The sequence below is a fragment of the Carettochelys insculpta genome, chromosome 8, assembly GCF_033958435.1.
Source record: "Carettochelys insculpta isolate YL-2023 chromosome 8, ASM3395843v1, whole genome shotgun sequence".
Classification (NCBI taxonomy): Eukaryota; Metazoa; Chordata; order Testudines; family Carettochelyidae; genus Carettochelys; species Carettochelys insculpta.
In genome coordinates this window covers 63,935,707-63,951,288 of record NC_134144.1, presented here as the reverse complement: position 1 = coordinate 63,951,288, position 15,582 = coordinate 63,935,707, and the positions used below count along the sequence as shown (strand labels likewise).

At 50.0% G+C, this 15,582-nt stretch overlaps 1 protein-coding gene across 2 annotated transcripts in view; it reads right to left on the bottom strand.

Annotated features, from left to right (window-relative positions):
* ITGB5 (integrin subunit beta 5) overlaps positions 1-15,582 on the bottom strand; it is a 123,130-nt gene that overhangs the window by 18,862 nt on the left and 88,686 nt on the right. The gene's annotated exons all lie outside the window — the stretch shown is intronic.

The window sequence follows — 15,582 nt, the reverse complement described above, 5'->3', positions numbered from 1 at the left end:
CCCTCTGCCCTGGCCCTGCCCTTACCGAGCCCCTTTCCTAAGCTATTCCATATTCCTCTGCCCCAGGCCCCCTCCCATCCTTCTCCCTGCCTGGTTTCTTCCTTCTGCACCCCATGTTTCCCCCTCCCCCAGCACCTCCTGCACAGCGCAGAATAGTTGATAAGGGCAGGTGGAAGAGGAGCTGATCAGTGGGGCGACCAGTGGATGGGTGAGCTGGGGAGAGGAGAGATGATTCCCCCTGTGTGCTAAGCACCCACTAATTTTTTTCTGTGGGTGCTCCAAGCATGATTCCTAGTAACATTTCCCATCATCATCTAGTGGCTGCCATGTACAATTCTTCAAAAGGCAATGGGGACTGATGGTCCCTTTGAGCCATTACATCTATCATGATCATCTAGTCTGACTCCTGCATATTACAGGCCACAAACTTTCCCATCCACTCTTGTAACAGCTTCTCAACCTCCGACTGAGTTACTGACATCCTCTAAGCATGACATCAAGTTACACAGAAAGAAAGGTTACTCACCGTAGTAACGGTGGTTCTTCGAGATGTGTCCCCGTGGGTGCTCCACATTAGGTGTCGGGCTCGCCCGGTGCCGCAGATCGGATCTTCCAAGCAGTTTCTACCGGACCGCGCATGCGCCAGTGCGCGCCGCTCCCCCGCGCGCTCCCGGCCATGTGCGCGATCCGGTCCCCGCCAGTTCCTTGACCAACCGCCTCGGATGCTCCTGCAAAACACTAAACAGAGATCCGGAGCGGGGAGGATGGGCGGGTAGCGGAGCACCCACGGGGACACATCTCGAAGAACCACCGTTACTACGGTGAGTAACCTTTCTTTCTTCTTCGAGTGTCCCCGTGGGTGCTCCACATTAGGTGACTACCCAGCAGTAACCCAAGATAGGAGGTGGGTAATCGGATTATGTGCAGCTTGTCCCCGAGAGGACCGCTGCCGAGAGACGGGTATCCTCTTGGAATACCCTGTGAAGGGCGTAATGTTTGGCGAAGGTGTCACAGGATGACCAGGTCGCCACTCTGCAAATGTCTTTTAGCGCAACGCCCTTGAAAAAAAGGCTATTGATGCTGCCACCGCCCTAGTGGAATGAGCCCTGGGCGTGGCCAGTAAAGGAGTCTTTTTGAGTTTGTAGCACATTTTTATGCAAGATACGATGTGCTTAGAGATTCTCTGCGAAGAGAGACATTCTCCTTTTGATTTGGGAGCGATAGAGACTAGGAGCCTATCCGTTCTCTGGAAGGACTTGGTCCTGTCCATATAGAAGGCTAGCGCCTGCTCACGTCCAGGAGGTGTAGGCGCGCCTCTTTGTTAGAGTTATGAGGCTTTGGATAAACAAGGGTAAACAATAGGTTCGTTAGTATGAAACTCAGAAAAAAACTTTAGGAACAAAGGCTGGATGCAGCCGTATGGTTACCGCCTCCTTGGAAAAACAGCGCAGGGCGGCGTTGCCATAACTGCCTCAAGCTCGCTCACCCTGCGAGCTGACGTGATTGCGAGAAGAAAGGTCGTCTTCATCATAAGGAGGCGGAGGGAAACCGTGGCCAAAGGCTCAAACGGTGGTCCCCTTTCGCATTAAGCACCAGGTCCGAGTTCCACAGAGGTGGAAGCGGTTTCTGAGGGGGGTATAGGCTTACCAGCCCTTTGAAGAACCTGGTAACCATGGGATGGGCGAACACCGTGTGCCCTTCCTCTTCGTGTCTGAACACCAAAATGGCGGCCAGGTGGACCTGAAACGAGGATAGCGAGAGTCCTCCTCTCTTGAGGTCCAGTAAATACTGTAATATCACAGCCATAGGCACCGAAAGGGGGCTAGCTGTTTGGTAGAACACCATGCCGTAAAGTGAGTCCATTTCTGCTTGAAGGTCTTCCTGGTGGAAGTCCTCCTGCTACTTTCTAGGACTTGCTGCACTTCCTCCGTACATGTGCTCTCTAGGGAGCTGAGCCATGGATTAACCACGTTTGTAGTCGCAGGCTTTGGGGGTGCGGATGCACTATGGACCCCTGGGCTTGCGTGAGCAGATCCCGCGCCACCGGAGGGGACATCGGTGGCCGGTCCGACATGCGCAGGAATAGGGGGAACCATTGCTGTCGATCCCACGTTGGGACTATCGGGATCATTCAGGTTCCTTCCCTCCTGGCTTTCTGCAACACTTTGTGGATGAGCACTGTGGGAGGGAAAGCGTAAAGCAGGGGGCCCCCCCATGAGATCGCGAAGGCATCCCTCAGGGACCCCCGTCCCAGTCCTGCCCTGGGGCAGAATCGTGGGCACTTCTTGTTGTGCTGAGTAGCAAACAGGGTCTATCTGGGGAAAAACCCCATGCGTGGAAAAATCAGTTGCAGCAGATCGGGACGGATCTGCCACTCGTGCGTGAGTGCGAAACGCCTGCTCAGCTGGTCTGCCTTCACATTGCGAGCGCCTGGTAAGTACGAGGCTTTCAAGGTTACATTGTTGGCGATGCAGCAGTTCCACAACCGGACTGCTTCTACACATAAGGCACGGGACCGAGCTCCTCCTTGCCGATTTATATAAAACATGGTGGAGGTATCGTCTGTACTGATCCCGACTACCTTGCCTTTCAGTTGGTCTCGAAAGTGTCTGCAGGCGTGGAACACTGCTTTGAGCTCCAGTATATTTGTGTGCAGTGACTGCTCCATAGAGGACCACAGCCCTTGCGTCACCTCTTCACCCATGTGTGCTCCCCACCCTATGAGGGAGGTGTCTGTAGTAAGAAAAACCAATACGTGTGGTTGGTGGAAGGGTACCCTTGTTAGCAGGTTCTCGGGGTTTACCCACCATTGCAGGGATTTGCGCACCTCCGTTGTGGGCGACGCCATCCTGTGAACTGTGTGCTGCCGGTTTGTATACGCTCGCCAGCCAATGCTGCATGCTGCGCATGTGTAACCTGGCGTTCTGTTCTACGAAACATCGCTGCTGCCATGTGGCCCAGCGGCTGTAAGCACGTCAGAACCGGCACCATAGGGCTGAAGGTGAAGCCTTGCGCGAGGGAGCCGATGGCCCAAAAGCGAGTCTCTGGTAGATACGCCCTCGCTGTAATAGAATTTATGCGTGCCCCTACGAACTCTATGTCCTGTGTGGGGTCTGTCTTTGATTTTGTCAGATTGATAAGCAGGCCGAGCGAAGAGAACGTGCCTGCTGTGACACATATTATGCGTAGTACCTCCTCCTTCGAGGCCCCTTTGAGTAGGCAGTCATTCAGATACTGGAATATAAATACCCCCTGTCTGTGCAGGTAGGCTGACACCACTGCCAAGGTCTTGGTGAAGACTCTGGGGGCTGAGGAGAGCCCAAACGGTAGGACCTTGTAAGTCGAGGGCTGCGAACCAATCTCCATCGTCTAGTGCCGTAAGGATGGAGGCGTTTGTGATCATCCGAAAACGTTGCTTGCGCAGGTACCGGTGAGGCCTCGAAAATCTAAGATGGGCCTCCCCGTGAGGAAGTACCTCGAGTAGAACCCTCTCCCTTGCAGTTGCTCCGGCACTCTTTCCACTGCCCCTACGAGCATGAGATGGTCTACCTCCTGCTTGAGCCTCGCTACATGGGAGGTCTCCTGGAGGTGGGGCCCCGGGTGGAGGTCATGGCGGTGGGAGCAACTGGGAGGGGATGGCGTACCCCGTGGCTATGATCTCCAGCACCCATTTGTCTGTGGTGATCCTTTGCCACTGGTTATAAAATGGTCGGATGATGGCCTTGAGCACTGGTTTCGTGCCCTCTGGAAGCGAGTCCATGAGGGAGGTCACCTAATGTGGTTGTCGAAATTATGGTTCGCTAGATGCGCTGCGTAATTTGCCATTGGCAACAGTAGCGTGGAGGAGGAGTAGACCTTTCTGCCCAACAGCTCTAGCTTTTTGGCATGTTTGTCTATTCCCCCACGTTGCAACGACTCCACCACCAAAGAATTTGGTTGTGGGTGGCTGAACAGGAACTCCATGCCCTTCGTGGGCACGAAGTATTTTTTTTTTTTTTTTTTTTTCCGCTCTTTTGTGGACAGGCGGAATAGTCGCAGGAGTCTGCCATATCATAGTGGCAGACTCCAAGATTGCGTCATCAGCGGTATTGCTATTTTGGAGGAGGCCGGAGGTCTCAGATTTTTGAGGAGCTTATGGTGTTGCTCTTGCACCTTTGCTGTCTGGAAGCCTTGCGTGAAGGCCACCCTCGTAAAACAGCTCTTGGAACTGTTTGAGATCGTCCGGAGGATGGACGCCCCCCGGGGCCGTAGCCTCATCCGGGGAGGAAAGCGAGGAACCGCTGGGGTACGTCTCTCTGGACCCTTCCGGTTCCTGCTGATGATGGTACACCCTCTCACTAGAGGTGTGCGAGGAAAATCTCGGGGTTCCATAACCAGTCCCCCCTGAGATGCTTAAGTCTCTGTCCCCGGTCGCAATTGCCCTCGGGGGTACGAGATCGTTCGTAGGGATCTTTCCCTAGTAGATTGCCGATGGTGTCTATGCCCTGCGTGGTAGGGGCAACCATGGCAGTATAAGCACTGGTCTTGGGAAGGTGACCTAGACCACTCCCTTGGTGCATACCCTGTGCGTCTGGGGGAGGGAGACCGTGGAGACCCCGGAGAGAGCGACTTTGCCTAATAGTGCAGCGGTTCAAATCCCAGGAAGGGTGGAGGTGGTCCCAGCCAGGGTGAGGCTGGTTGCAGAAATGGAGAAGGGGGCTCCGGGTAGGCCAAGGGGAGGGGGGACCCCTGCCTTCTAGTTGGAGTCTGCAACATAGCGGAGGGCTGTGAGAAAGCAACTCCACAGCCCTGTGCGGAGAGGGGCTGCAATGCCTCCTCTTGTGTGCAGTCTTCCCCCTCCCTTGAGGAGGTAACTCCGCCCCTGACATACAGGGGATCCCGGCCCCGTCCGCACCAAGCTCGGCACACTCGAAGTCGGTGCCGCACGTGCGGTGTCCTTCGGTGCCGGCAGGCTGCGTGCCTGCGCGCTCTGCACCGCCGGTTTTTCCGGGGGTCGGTGGTACCGGCGCTTGTTTAGCCGCCGCCCTGCCTGCGGTGCAGGGCGGCTGGCTGATTATCGAAGGGTGAGCCGCTTGCACGTGGCTCTCCGTGCCGCCGCCGATCAGCTGTTGCTGCGGCTGGGGGCTGCTCGCTCCTCCCGTCCCGCTCGCTGTTGCTGCCGGCAGGGATCGGGCTGGGGAGCATACAGGGCATTCCGGCGTCCGCACCGAGCTCGGCACGCTCAAGGGCGGTGCCGCATGTGCGGTGTCCTCCAGTGCCGGCAGGCTACGTGCCTGCGCGCTCTGCACCGCCGGTTCCCCGGGGGTCAGTGCCGCTGCCCGCGGTGCCGCCGGTACCGGCGCTTGTTTAGCCGCTGCCCTGCCTGCGATGCGGGGTGGCTGGCTGATTATCGGAGGCTGAGCCGCTTGCACGTGGCTCTCCGTGCCGCCGCCGATCAGCTGTTGCTGCGGCTGGGGGCTGCTCGCTCCTCCCATCCCGCTCGCCGTTGCTGCCGGCAGGGATCGGACTGGGGAGCATACAGGGGATTCCGGCCCCGTCCGCACCGTGCTAGGCACGCTTGAGGGCGATGCCGCATGTGCGGTGTCCTCCGGTGCCGGCAGGCTACGTGCCTGCGCGCTCTGCACCGCCGGTTCCCCCGGGGGTCGGTGTCGCTGCCTGCGGTGCCGCCGGTACCGGCGTTTGCTTAGCCGCCGCCCTGCCTGGGGTGCGGGGTGGCTGGCTGAGTATCGGAGGCTGAGCCGCTTCCACGTGGCTCTCCGTGCAGCCGCCGATCAGCTGTTGCTGCGGCTGGGGGCTGCTTGCTCTTCCCGTCCCGTTCGCTGTTGCTGCTGGCAGGGATCGGGCTGGAGATACTTTCCTCCGTTTCTGCGCTGATGGAGTGAGGGAGGCAGCTTTCCTTTTAAGGGCCCCGGAGGGTCCCTCCTGCTGCGGCCGCTCCGGCGCTTCTGGCTGGAGGGCCTTATCAAGAAGCAGCATTTTTTTTTTTTTTTTTTTTTAAAGCCTGAAGAGGACATTGTTGATGAGTCTTTGAGTTTTTAAGTGGGTACTTAGCACCTTCTTTGTGCCGTTTTCCCCGTCCGATGGCCTGCCTTAGCAGGAGGGCTGATAGCCCTAGCTCCTGGCCTCTGGCGCTTGTTACTGGGACTGGCTGAGCTGTCCCTCTCCTAGCTTGTTCGTTGTTGTTTTTTTTTTTTTTTTTTTACAAAATAACAACCGGCTAGCTTATAGTAGCCTAAGTGCCTGAAAAAAACTTAAAGAAAAACAGATAAAGTTGTTGAATACACTACTTGGCCTTAGCCTAGTTGGATTCCGTCTGCAGCCAACGGCGGTTAAGAGGAACTGGCGGGGACCGGATCGCGCACATGGCCGGGAGCGCGCGGGGGAGCGGCGCGCACCGGCGCATGCGCGGTCCGGCAGAAACTGCTTGGAAGATCCGATCTGCGGCGCCGGGCGAGCCCGACACCTAATGTGGAGCACCCACGGGGACACTCGAAGAAGAATCTACCATTTACGCTAGCTGAAGCCTGCAAGTGACCCGTCACACACTGGAGAGGAAACCATGGATTCTGCCAATCAGACTGGGTGGGGGTAAGAATTCCTCCTCACCCCAAACATAGCATTCAGGTTGACACTGAGCCTTCCAGCAAGACCTCACAGCCAGACCCCTGGGAAAGTATTCTCTGTAGTAGCTCAGTGCCCTTCCCATCTAGCATCCCATCAGCGGCCTTTGGGGATTCTTGCAACTGGCAGTTACAGATCGGCTACATGCCATGGGGCGCGGTCTCATCATACCATCCTGTTACAGGTCATGCAGCCCATCTCCTTTCAGGAGGTGGGGACCGGTCGCTACAGGTTCATGGTCAAGTTTGTGAGAGCCCTCTGGGACTCAGAGTAATGTGGCCTAACAGCTGAATCAGTCAACATGCCTTCCCTATCAGGGCTGCACGGCCTAGTAGTTGGAGTCGATGGTGTTGTCCTTGCTACCAGGGCAACATGTAAACAGGGCAATAGAGTAAATAGGGCTGGTGAGGCAGGACACCGACCCAGGCTGGGCAGCAGCCAGGAGAGTGGGACCAGGGCTCTCCCTCTCCACTGCGTTCCAGCTGCCCACCAGTTCCATGGGGATATGGCTGAAATATGCCAAACTATTCCCTGGTTCTCCAACCACCTCCCCTCAAAGACACCACGGCTGGGTCTACACGTGCCCCTTCCTTTCGAAAGGGGCATGTTAATGAGCAGGTTCGAGAGATGCTAATGAGGTGCTGCAATGAATATGCAGCGCCTCATTAGCATAATGGCGGCCGCGACGATTCGAAAGTGCGGCTTTTCGAATCACGTGCCGCCCGTGGAGATGAGCCCTTCCGAAAGGGCCCCCCCCAGCTTTCGAAAGCCCTTCTTCTGATCACAGATAGGAAGAAGGGCTTTCAAAAACTAGGGGGGTCCTTTCGGAAGATCCTGTCACCACGGGCAGCGCGCGATTCCGAAAGCCACACTTTCGAATCGCTGCAGCTGCCATTATGCTAATGAGGTGCTGCATATTGATTGCAGCGCCTCATTAGCATCTTTCAAACCTGCTCATTAATATGCCCCTTTCGAAAGGAAGGGGCATGTGTAGACCCAGCCCATGAGTTATTTTCTACCCACTCCTCTGCCTGTCTTTCTTCCCTCTGTGGTACTGGCGAGCCAGCAGAGCATCTTCTTCCTCTTTGGTGGGCAGTCCCAAATGAACTATTCGGTTTTATGCCTGACCTCCAGCCAGAGCATGACCTGCAGTGTCAAGAGGCGTGGGCTTCTCAGTGCAAAGACAGGAATTAACCCCTGCCGTCCCAGCGTGGAGCACGCGCACCTCATCACACATCCCCTCCATAAACTTAACGAGCTCAGTCTTGAAGCCAGTTAACTTTTTTACCGCTCTGGGTGCTCTTGGGAAGCTGTTCCAGAATGTCACGGTTCTGCAGGTTAGACCCCTTCATCTAATTTCAAGCCTAAACTTGTTGATGGCCAGTTTATATCCATTTGGTTTTGCATCAACAGTAGTGCTTATCTTAACCCCTCTTTCTTGCTGATATTTATCCCTCTGATATAGTTAAGAACAATCACAATTCCTCTCTGCATTCTTCTGGTAACACTAAACAAGCCAAGCTCTTCGAGCCTCCTCTTCTAAGGTAAGTTTACAATTCCCCTCCTCCGCATAAGAAAAGAAGAACAACCAGTCTGGGTCAGACCAAATGGCTTTGTAGCCCACTATCCTGTCTTCTGACAGTGGCCTATGCCAGGTGCCCCAGAGGGAAGGAACAGAATAGGTAGTAATCAAGTGATCCATCACAACACTTGTTCCCAGGTTCTACTAGCAGTTCTCTGCACCCATTACAGTTTGAACTAATATTTCTTAAATAAGAGAGGACAGAATTTCACACAGCGTTCCAGGCGAGGTTTCACCTGTTGTACATAATACGGTACACACCTTCCAGAAGGTTCTTTTTAATGGCCTCAAAAGGTTTAGGGTCCAGGTAAGCATCTGGGAGGCTTGGTCACTGGCAGGCCCATCACCTCCAAACAAGCTCTGCCAAAAAGGTGCTCTGACCAGACCAGACCTATAGTGTCAGAGGGATGGTCGTGTTAGTCTGGAGCTTTACACAAAAAACAGTCCTGCAGCACCTTAAAGACTAACAATTTTATTTATTAGGTAATGAGCTCTCCCATGAAATCTCACTATATAATAAGATTGTTAGTCTTTAAAGTGCTATAGGACTGCTTGGGTTTTTTGACCTGTCCTATAGTTGCCTTGATAGCAGAGGATGGCTGCTCCCAGAGTACTTATACTACAGAGCTTCTCTAGAGAAGCTCCAGAAGAAAATCCTGGGCTGTGGGAGTTCGTAAGCAGTGCAGGTCCTAACATCACAGTAAAGAATGGCGGGATATGACAATGTCAGATTTCAGAGATTTCAGGTTTCCATCATTAACCAGAAACATTGTCCATCTATCATACCAATCAGTTCTCAGCTTTGTTTTCCCCATAAAAGCTACGCTTCAGGCAGCTACAACAAATTAATGTTGATAACTGTCCAGATTTTGTCACAAGTCTTTTGATATTAAGTTCATTTCTTCGACCCCCATTGCCAATCTGTGAGTCACACAATTATAGGAGAACTCAGCCTTCCCTTATCATAAACTAAGAGCAAGCACCTAGTCTTCTTAGTTGTGGAGAAAATCTTCAATACTCAAAGCCTAAAGGCTCTCATGCCAAAAAGGAAATAAAATTAACCCAGAATATATCTGCTTTTTAAAAGAGCTCATATTTTAAGCCAAATTCAAGATTTTGGGGGGGAGGGGGGGCTGATTTATTCCTTTTGAATGCTTGTGCCTGGCATTGGCATTACTGTCGATTAAAGAGAGAGGGTGTTTTTGTTTTTAAAGGAGGTCCTCAATTTCATTCCTGACAAATCCCCAAGTGTTTGCTCCTGTGCTATCATACTACTTTGTTGGTCACAGAATTACAGATGTGTAGGCCTGGAAGGGACCTTCCAGAGCTCATCTACAACATCCCACCCCATTCAGAGGAAGAATTAAATATACCTACGCCATCCCCGACAGATGTTTGTTCAACCTGTTCTGAAAAACCCGCTAGAATGGAGATTTCAACTTCACTAAGTAACTACTTCTACTGCTCAACTATTCTTATACTTAAAATGTTTGCCCCTGCTGAAACTAACTAAACCCCCTTGTCCTAGAATAGATCACCAACCTCTTTATAAAAACCTTGTACATTATTTGAAGACTGGTGTCAGTTCCTCCCCATCTCTTTCTGCGCCCCCGCCCCCCCCCCCCGAGTCTTCTTTTCTCATGACTAAACATCCCCAGTTTTTTTTTACATTGCCATATCCTGGTCAGGTTTTCTAAACCTCGGTCGTTTTTGCCTCTGGGCTCTCTCCAGTTTGCTTCCATCTCTCTTAAAGTGTGGTGTCCAAAACTGGGGCCTCACCAGTAGCAAGTGGAGCAGAATTACCTACTCTCTTACATCCCATCCTGTTAACACATCCTTGAATGGCAATCACAGCAGCACACCATGTGAACTCAATTTGTGGTCCACTATACCATTTCTGGCAGTACTTCTGCCAACCCAGTTACTCCCCATTTTCTATATGGACATTTATTTATTTATTTATTTATTCAGCCAGTCGATCATTCCAAGTGTAGTACTTTGCACTTGTCTTTATTTAACGTCTATCTACCTTTGTACCTCACTGGCCTAATACTCCACTGTTTCAGTAACAAGGAGCTGATACGCAGACTGACACTAGATCCTTATGACTATGAGGTATAAATAAATATCTCACAGGGGCTCCAGGAAATGAGTATTTAAAAGGGGAAGGATGGAGGGTGGTAGAAGAAGCTTTGAACACTAGGAAAATATAGACTTCTCTGCTTTGAAAAGACTTGTGGTTAGAAACTGTGTCTGCTTAGGCAAATAAATGAAACCATTTCCTTCTGAACAACTTCCATGACTCAGATGAGCCATAAGCTTTAGCCTTTGTCTACATTCCCAGGGTGCAAATAACTGAGTCTTATGCAACTCAAGTCAATTAGCATGCACTCTCCTTTGGGTAACAGTGGTCGCTCTGCCAGATGTTTCACGCTAGTCACAGCGAGCTGAGAAGCAGAGGAAATTTTCAAATGGAGGAGGGTATTAGTGTTCACTTCCATGAGCACGCAACACTGTTGCTGCTCCACAATGGCCTGGCAAAGGGAACATGCAAGGAAGGCAAGGAGGGACATCCTGACTGGTTTCAGGATGCTAATGGCAACAGTAGCTCCCATGTTTAATGGTTACTATGTAACCAGCAACTTAGGAATTCTGAGGTCAAAATTCCTGCTGGCCTAAATGGTACAGATCCCTGACTTCAGTGAATTTTCTCCCATTTACAGCTGGAGCAAATTTGACTAAGCTTTGCTCATCTACCAGACAGCACTGAAAAAACAAGGCACTAAATTACTGGAACATCCCCTCTGCAAGGGTGACACAATAACATGGCACTGAAATTAATTAGAGTCCCCAGGTATGTTATAACTTTCAGCAGACACACCTTCCAGGCATCTTGCCTTGGCATTGATTCCAACGGCTTAGGCCAGGGGTCGACAACCTGTGGCTCTTCAAGGAGTCATTTGCAGCTGTGGACTCCTCTGCATCTCCCTGCCCTGCCACCACAGAAACAACAGAACTAAATTTAGTTGGTTTAAAAAGACAGCAGGGTGGCGGGAAGGATTCGGCTGTTAAACCAACTGAATTTAGTTCCATTATTTCAGTGGCGGCAGGTCCGGAGCCACAACAACTCCATTCAGGCCCTGGGAGAGAGCAGCCTAGCCCCAGAGGGGGGATCTAGAAGGGGTGTTTCTACATCCTCTCTCCCGTCCCCTGCCATGGGCAACAAGCGCCCCCCCAGGCAAGGCCTATCCACAGAGCTCACCTCAGGCTGGCTCCCTACTTTGCTAGCAGTGCACAGGGCAGGGACCTGGTGCCAGGTCACCTGGGAACGTGGGAACTCAAGCTGCCTCAAACCAGCAGCAGTGTCAGTTCCTGGGATGCCAAGCGGGGCCAGCACTTCAGCTCTGTCCAGAAGAGCAAGTGTGACACTGAGTATTACCTGCAGGGAACTCACTGACCAGGTCCTGCTGTGTGGAGGTTCGATGCGAACATTGCTCCTCCTTGCTTAAGAGCCTATCCCCAAGCACAGCGTTTTCCTCATCCACATGTGCTCTCCAATGCAGGGGCGAAAGTAACTTAACATTTCTAACTGGTACAAATCATTGTGTGCGCACTGTCCTTAAAACAGTGATTACACAAAGTACATTTTGACTTTACTTACTAAGAACTGTCTCATATTCACGTGCACTGCAGCTCTTGAAGTATTAACTTTGTAACTGAATTTGAAAAAATGGCTCTTCTCACTATTCTGGTTGCAGACCCCTGGATTAGTCTATCTAAAGAGGCAGCACAAAGAAGAGACGAGCCCTCAGTGATTGCCATTTGCAAGCAAGTGACTCGCTTCCTTCCCAAAGTTAACTGCATTCTACATAAATATGTCCTCTCATTTTTATGGCTAAAAATTATTTACATCACAAATGCAGAGCCATGCAACTGACATTAGTTAAAGCATCATCTACAACAAAGAAGTTAATCTTACTGCCTTCTAAATTTCCAGCATGAATGCTTTGTGTGGTCCCCACCTTTTGGGTCTTTATTTCACCGTGTCCCACACCTGGGTATTGAGAGAGACAGAGACAGAGACAGAGACAGAGACAGAGAGAGATGCATTTATCTGGGCCTTGCTTCCAAGATTTCGCCTTTTAGACATCTGTGGTTATGACAGTGACATACTTACCCCATTTGCTCACTTGTTTGGATATTTTCAGGGGAAATGGAGACTTTACCCAAAGCATTTGGCTTCAGAAACTGCTGTCTGCCTTATCTTAGGGCAATGCAGATTTCCATAGTCCCTGCAACACTACAACCAGCTCTCTCATTTTATTTCTCTGTGCTCACACACAACTGAAATTACACTATACACCATATATGTTCATCCTAACATGAAACACCTAATAAGCAGAAGGCCAAAACAGAGCACTAAGTTCAATTCCTTAAAATAAAATCCATTGTTTAATAGACTTTTATGACCCAACAGTTCTCCTAATTTTGCCAGCATTACTGGACATTCTATGCTACATAAGTGGTGTCTCAGCCTAGCCTTGATCTGAGTCACAAATGGTCTTTTGGTGACAGGTTTAGTGGAGAGGCCTGGGAGCTAGAACTATTCTCGGCTTTGCTACTGACTCAGTGAGTGCCCTTGGACAAATCACTCTATGTCTGTCTGCTTCACTTTACCCACCCGCTTGGGACTTAATCATTAACGTGTGAAAACACTGGCTCCTGAGCACTAATAATTTAGTATTAACCCTTTGAGATGTCATAATCTCTTCTTGGAGAAGGAGAGGATCCTTCAACTTCCTTCCCTCACTTACTTATCCTTCAATTCCTCCTCCACTGAAAACAGCTCTGGCATCAGTCCTTCATACCAAAGTCCCTGGAGGTTTTTCTAATGTCTCCCAACATTATGGTATCACAGAGTCTCAGACTCAGCATCAGTGCTTCTTAGAGCTCAGGCCATTAGGTGGGAAAATATCAAATATATTCCCCTTGCAGCTCTCCAGTTCTTCCCCCATAATATTTCCTCATCCGCAGTTCAGAAGGGGAATCCACACTGAAGAATATTTTACAACTGAAGGTGACCCACCCTTCAAAATTACGGGGATAGACCTCTTACTTCAATCTCATGCTACTCTGGTAACCTGTTTTGTGACCCTAATTTGGAAATGATTAGACACAAAAAGACAACATGTATGCAAAAATTCTTGGGCAGTATGTGCATAAGACATGAGGAAACATATCTAAGGCTGGTTACTTCAATATGTGTGTCGAGGGGACCATCTATAAAGAAGGCAGAGAGGATTACCTATATGAAAAACACCAGTCTCTTGCACACTTCATTTTTAAGTAAAAAGCAGTCAAGTAGCACTTTAAAGACTAGCAAAATAGTTTATTAGGTGAGCTTTCACGGGACAGACCCACTTCTTCTGAAGACGTGGGTCTGTCCCACGAAAGCTCACGTAATAAACTATTTTCCTAGTCTTTAAAGTGCTACTTGACTGCTTTTTGTTTTGATAGTGTATAGACTAGCACGGCTTCCTCTCTGTTACTCTTCATTTTTAAGTGTTGACAAAAGCTAACCACCACCTGCAAACACTGAATGAACAGGATCCAAAAGAAATTTGGTCTCCCCATTCAGCCAGTGAAGCTCACCCCATTTTTTCTTGTACTCCAGTCAACATGACAAGAAGGATTGTTTGCCAAAGAGACTTTTACACCTGGCTCCTACAGAGCTTTCCAGAGTGAAACTTCTATGGGGCAATTACAAGTTGTCTGTCCTCTTCTTACTCCCTTCCCCACCATACCTAGCTCCAGTTAGGCTGGCAGTAAATTTAACCTTCACATTGGATATCATGATCAAGAATGATCTACATTTATGCAGTCAGGATTCTGGGACATATGGTGAACACTCACTCAGATGAAAGACAGACCTCAGAGCTTGGAGAGACTACAAAGTTTTAACCCTTTCATACCACTTATTCGTGCCCAGCCTGTTCAAAGGAAATGCACCTCCACCTTTGTTCAATGTTTGACGGGGTAGCAACGAAACATCATGGAACAGCCATGGAAAACTGGCTCAGCACAGATGCAGCGATGCAGGGCTATCAGTGATGCTGTTATATGGGTTTACTTGACCACGTGAAGAAAGGGGCAATTCTAGGCCCTGTTCTTGAGTCAAAAGAAGATGCAATTCCAAAACAATGTTCCTGATCTCAACATCTCTGAATCTGGAAGGGAGGTCCACCTAAACTTCATGGTTCAAACCCATTTAAAAGGAAGTCAGGAGAAGCCCCCACTTCTAAGGCACAGGCATATGATGTCCCTTGGCTGGACCTTGTTATGAGGGAATCATGTCTAAAGCAAAGAGATTCTTTCTGGGTGAAATCCCAAACCACAGGAAATTCACCTGGTCCCATATTTTCACAGAAATACAAGAATCTGGGCCAAGTTTGCAAAAGGTGCACAAGGTTTTGTATGGGTCTTGGAAGGCGTTAGGCTTTCAATCAAAAAACAAGAGACACTCCCCAGTGTGGGCTGCACCATTTTAAAAACCAGAGACCAACTGACAGAATGAATCCATTTCTACTGCGGCTGAGAATTTCAGTCCTTTTCCCTGTAATTCTGTGATGGCATTTAATTCCTCATTAGCATGCCTTGGCAAGAGCAAAAGGTCTAATAAAGGGCAAGAAGGGGACACCTAACACAGGTAGCTAGGACTCCATTTTCTGCAGTTGGGTTTCTTACAAGTGGCATCTATAGAGATAAGGGTCTTCTGTGTGGGGAAAACAAAGGATCAATGGGAGAGTTTCCATTCCATGTGGAAACTCTGCCAAGTTAGCTTTGGTCCATTTGGAAAAGCACAAGCAGCTGATTAGTGTTCTGCTTTGAGCTGCTCACAGCAAGATCATGCCAGTTCAGAAAACAACGGAGGAGAGTTGTTTAAAAAAAGAATGATGAACTGAAACAAGGGCAGAAGTATGATTAGCTTTCCAAATGGAGATCTCATGCAAAAGCAATGATAAATACGACAATTATGACGTAGTACATTTAACATGACAGGTGACCTAAGCACTTTATTATCCAACATAGAAGACGATATCCAAGGTTAATTTTTCCCACCACTATACGACAGCCACTTCTGGAGTAAAACATGGCATCTATTCAACCATGCAACTACAGGTTGAACCTCTCTAATCTGGAACTCTCTTGTCCAGCAAACTCCATAATACAGCATGATTTTAGTTAGCCAGATGACCACTTATCATGGGTGTGGGAAAGCCTCCCCTAGTCCCATAAAGTTTGTTTATAGCCACCAGTCCTGGCTCTCAATGTGTAATTTACCCCTAAATGTCTTCAAAGAGCCTAGTAAGCAGTGAAAG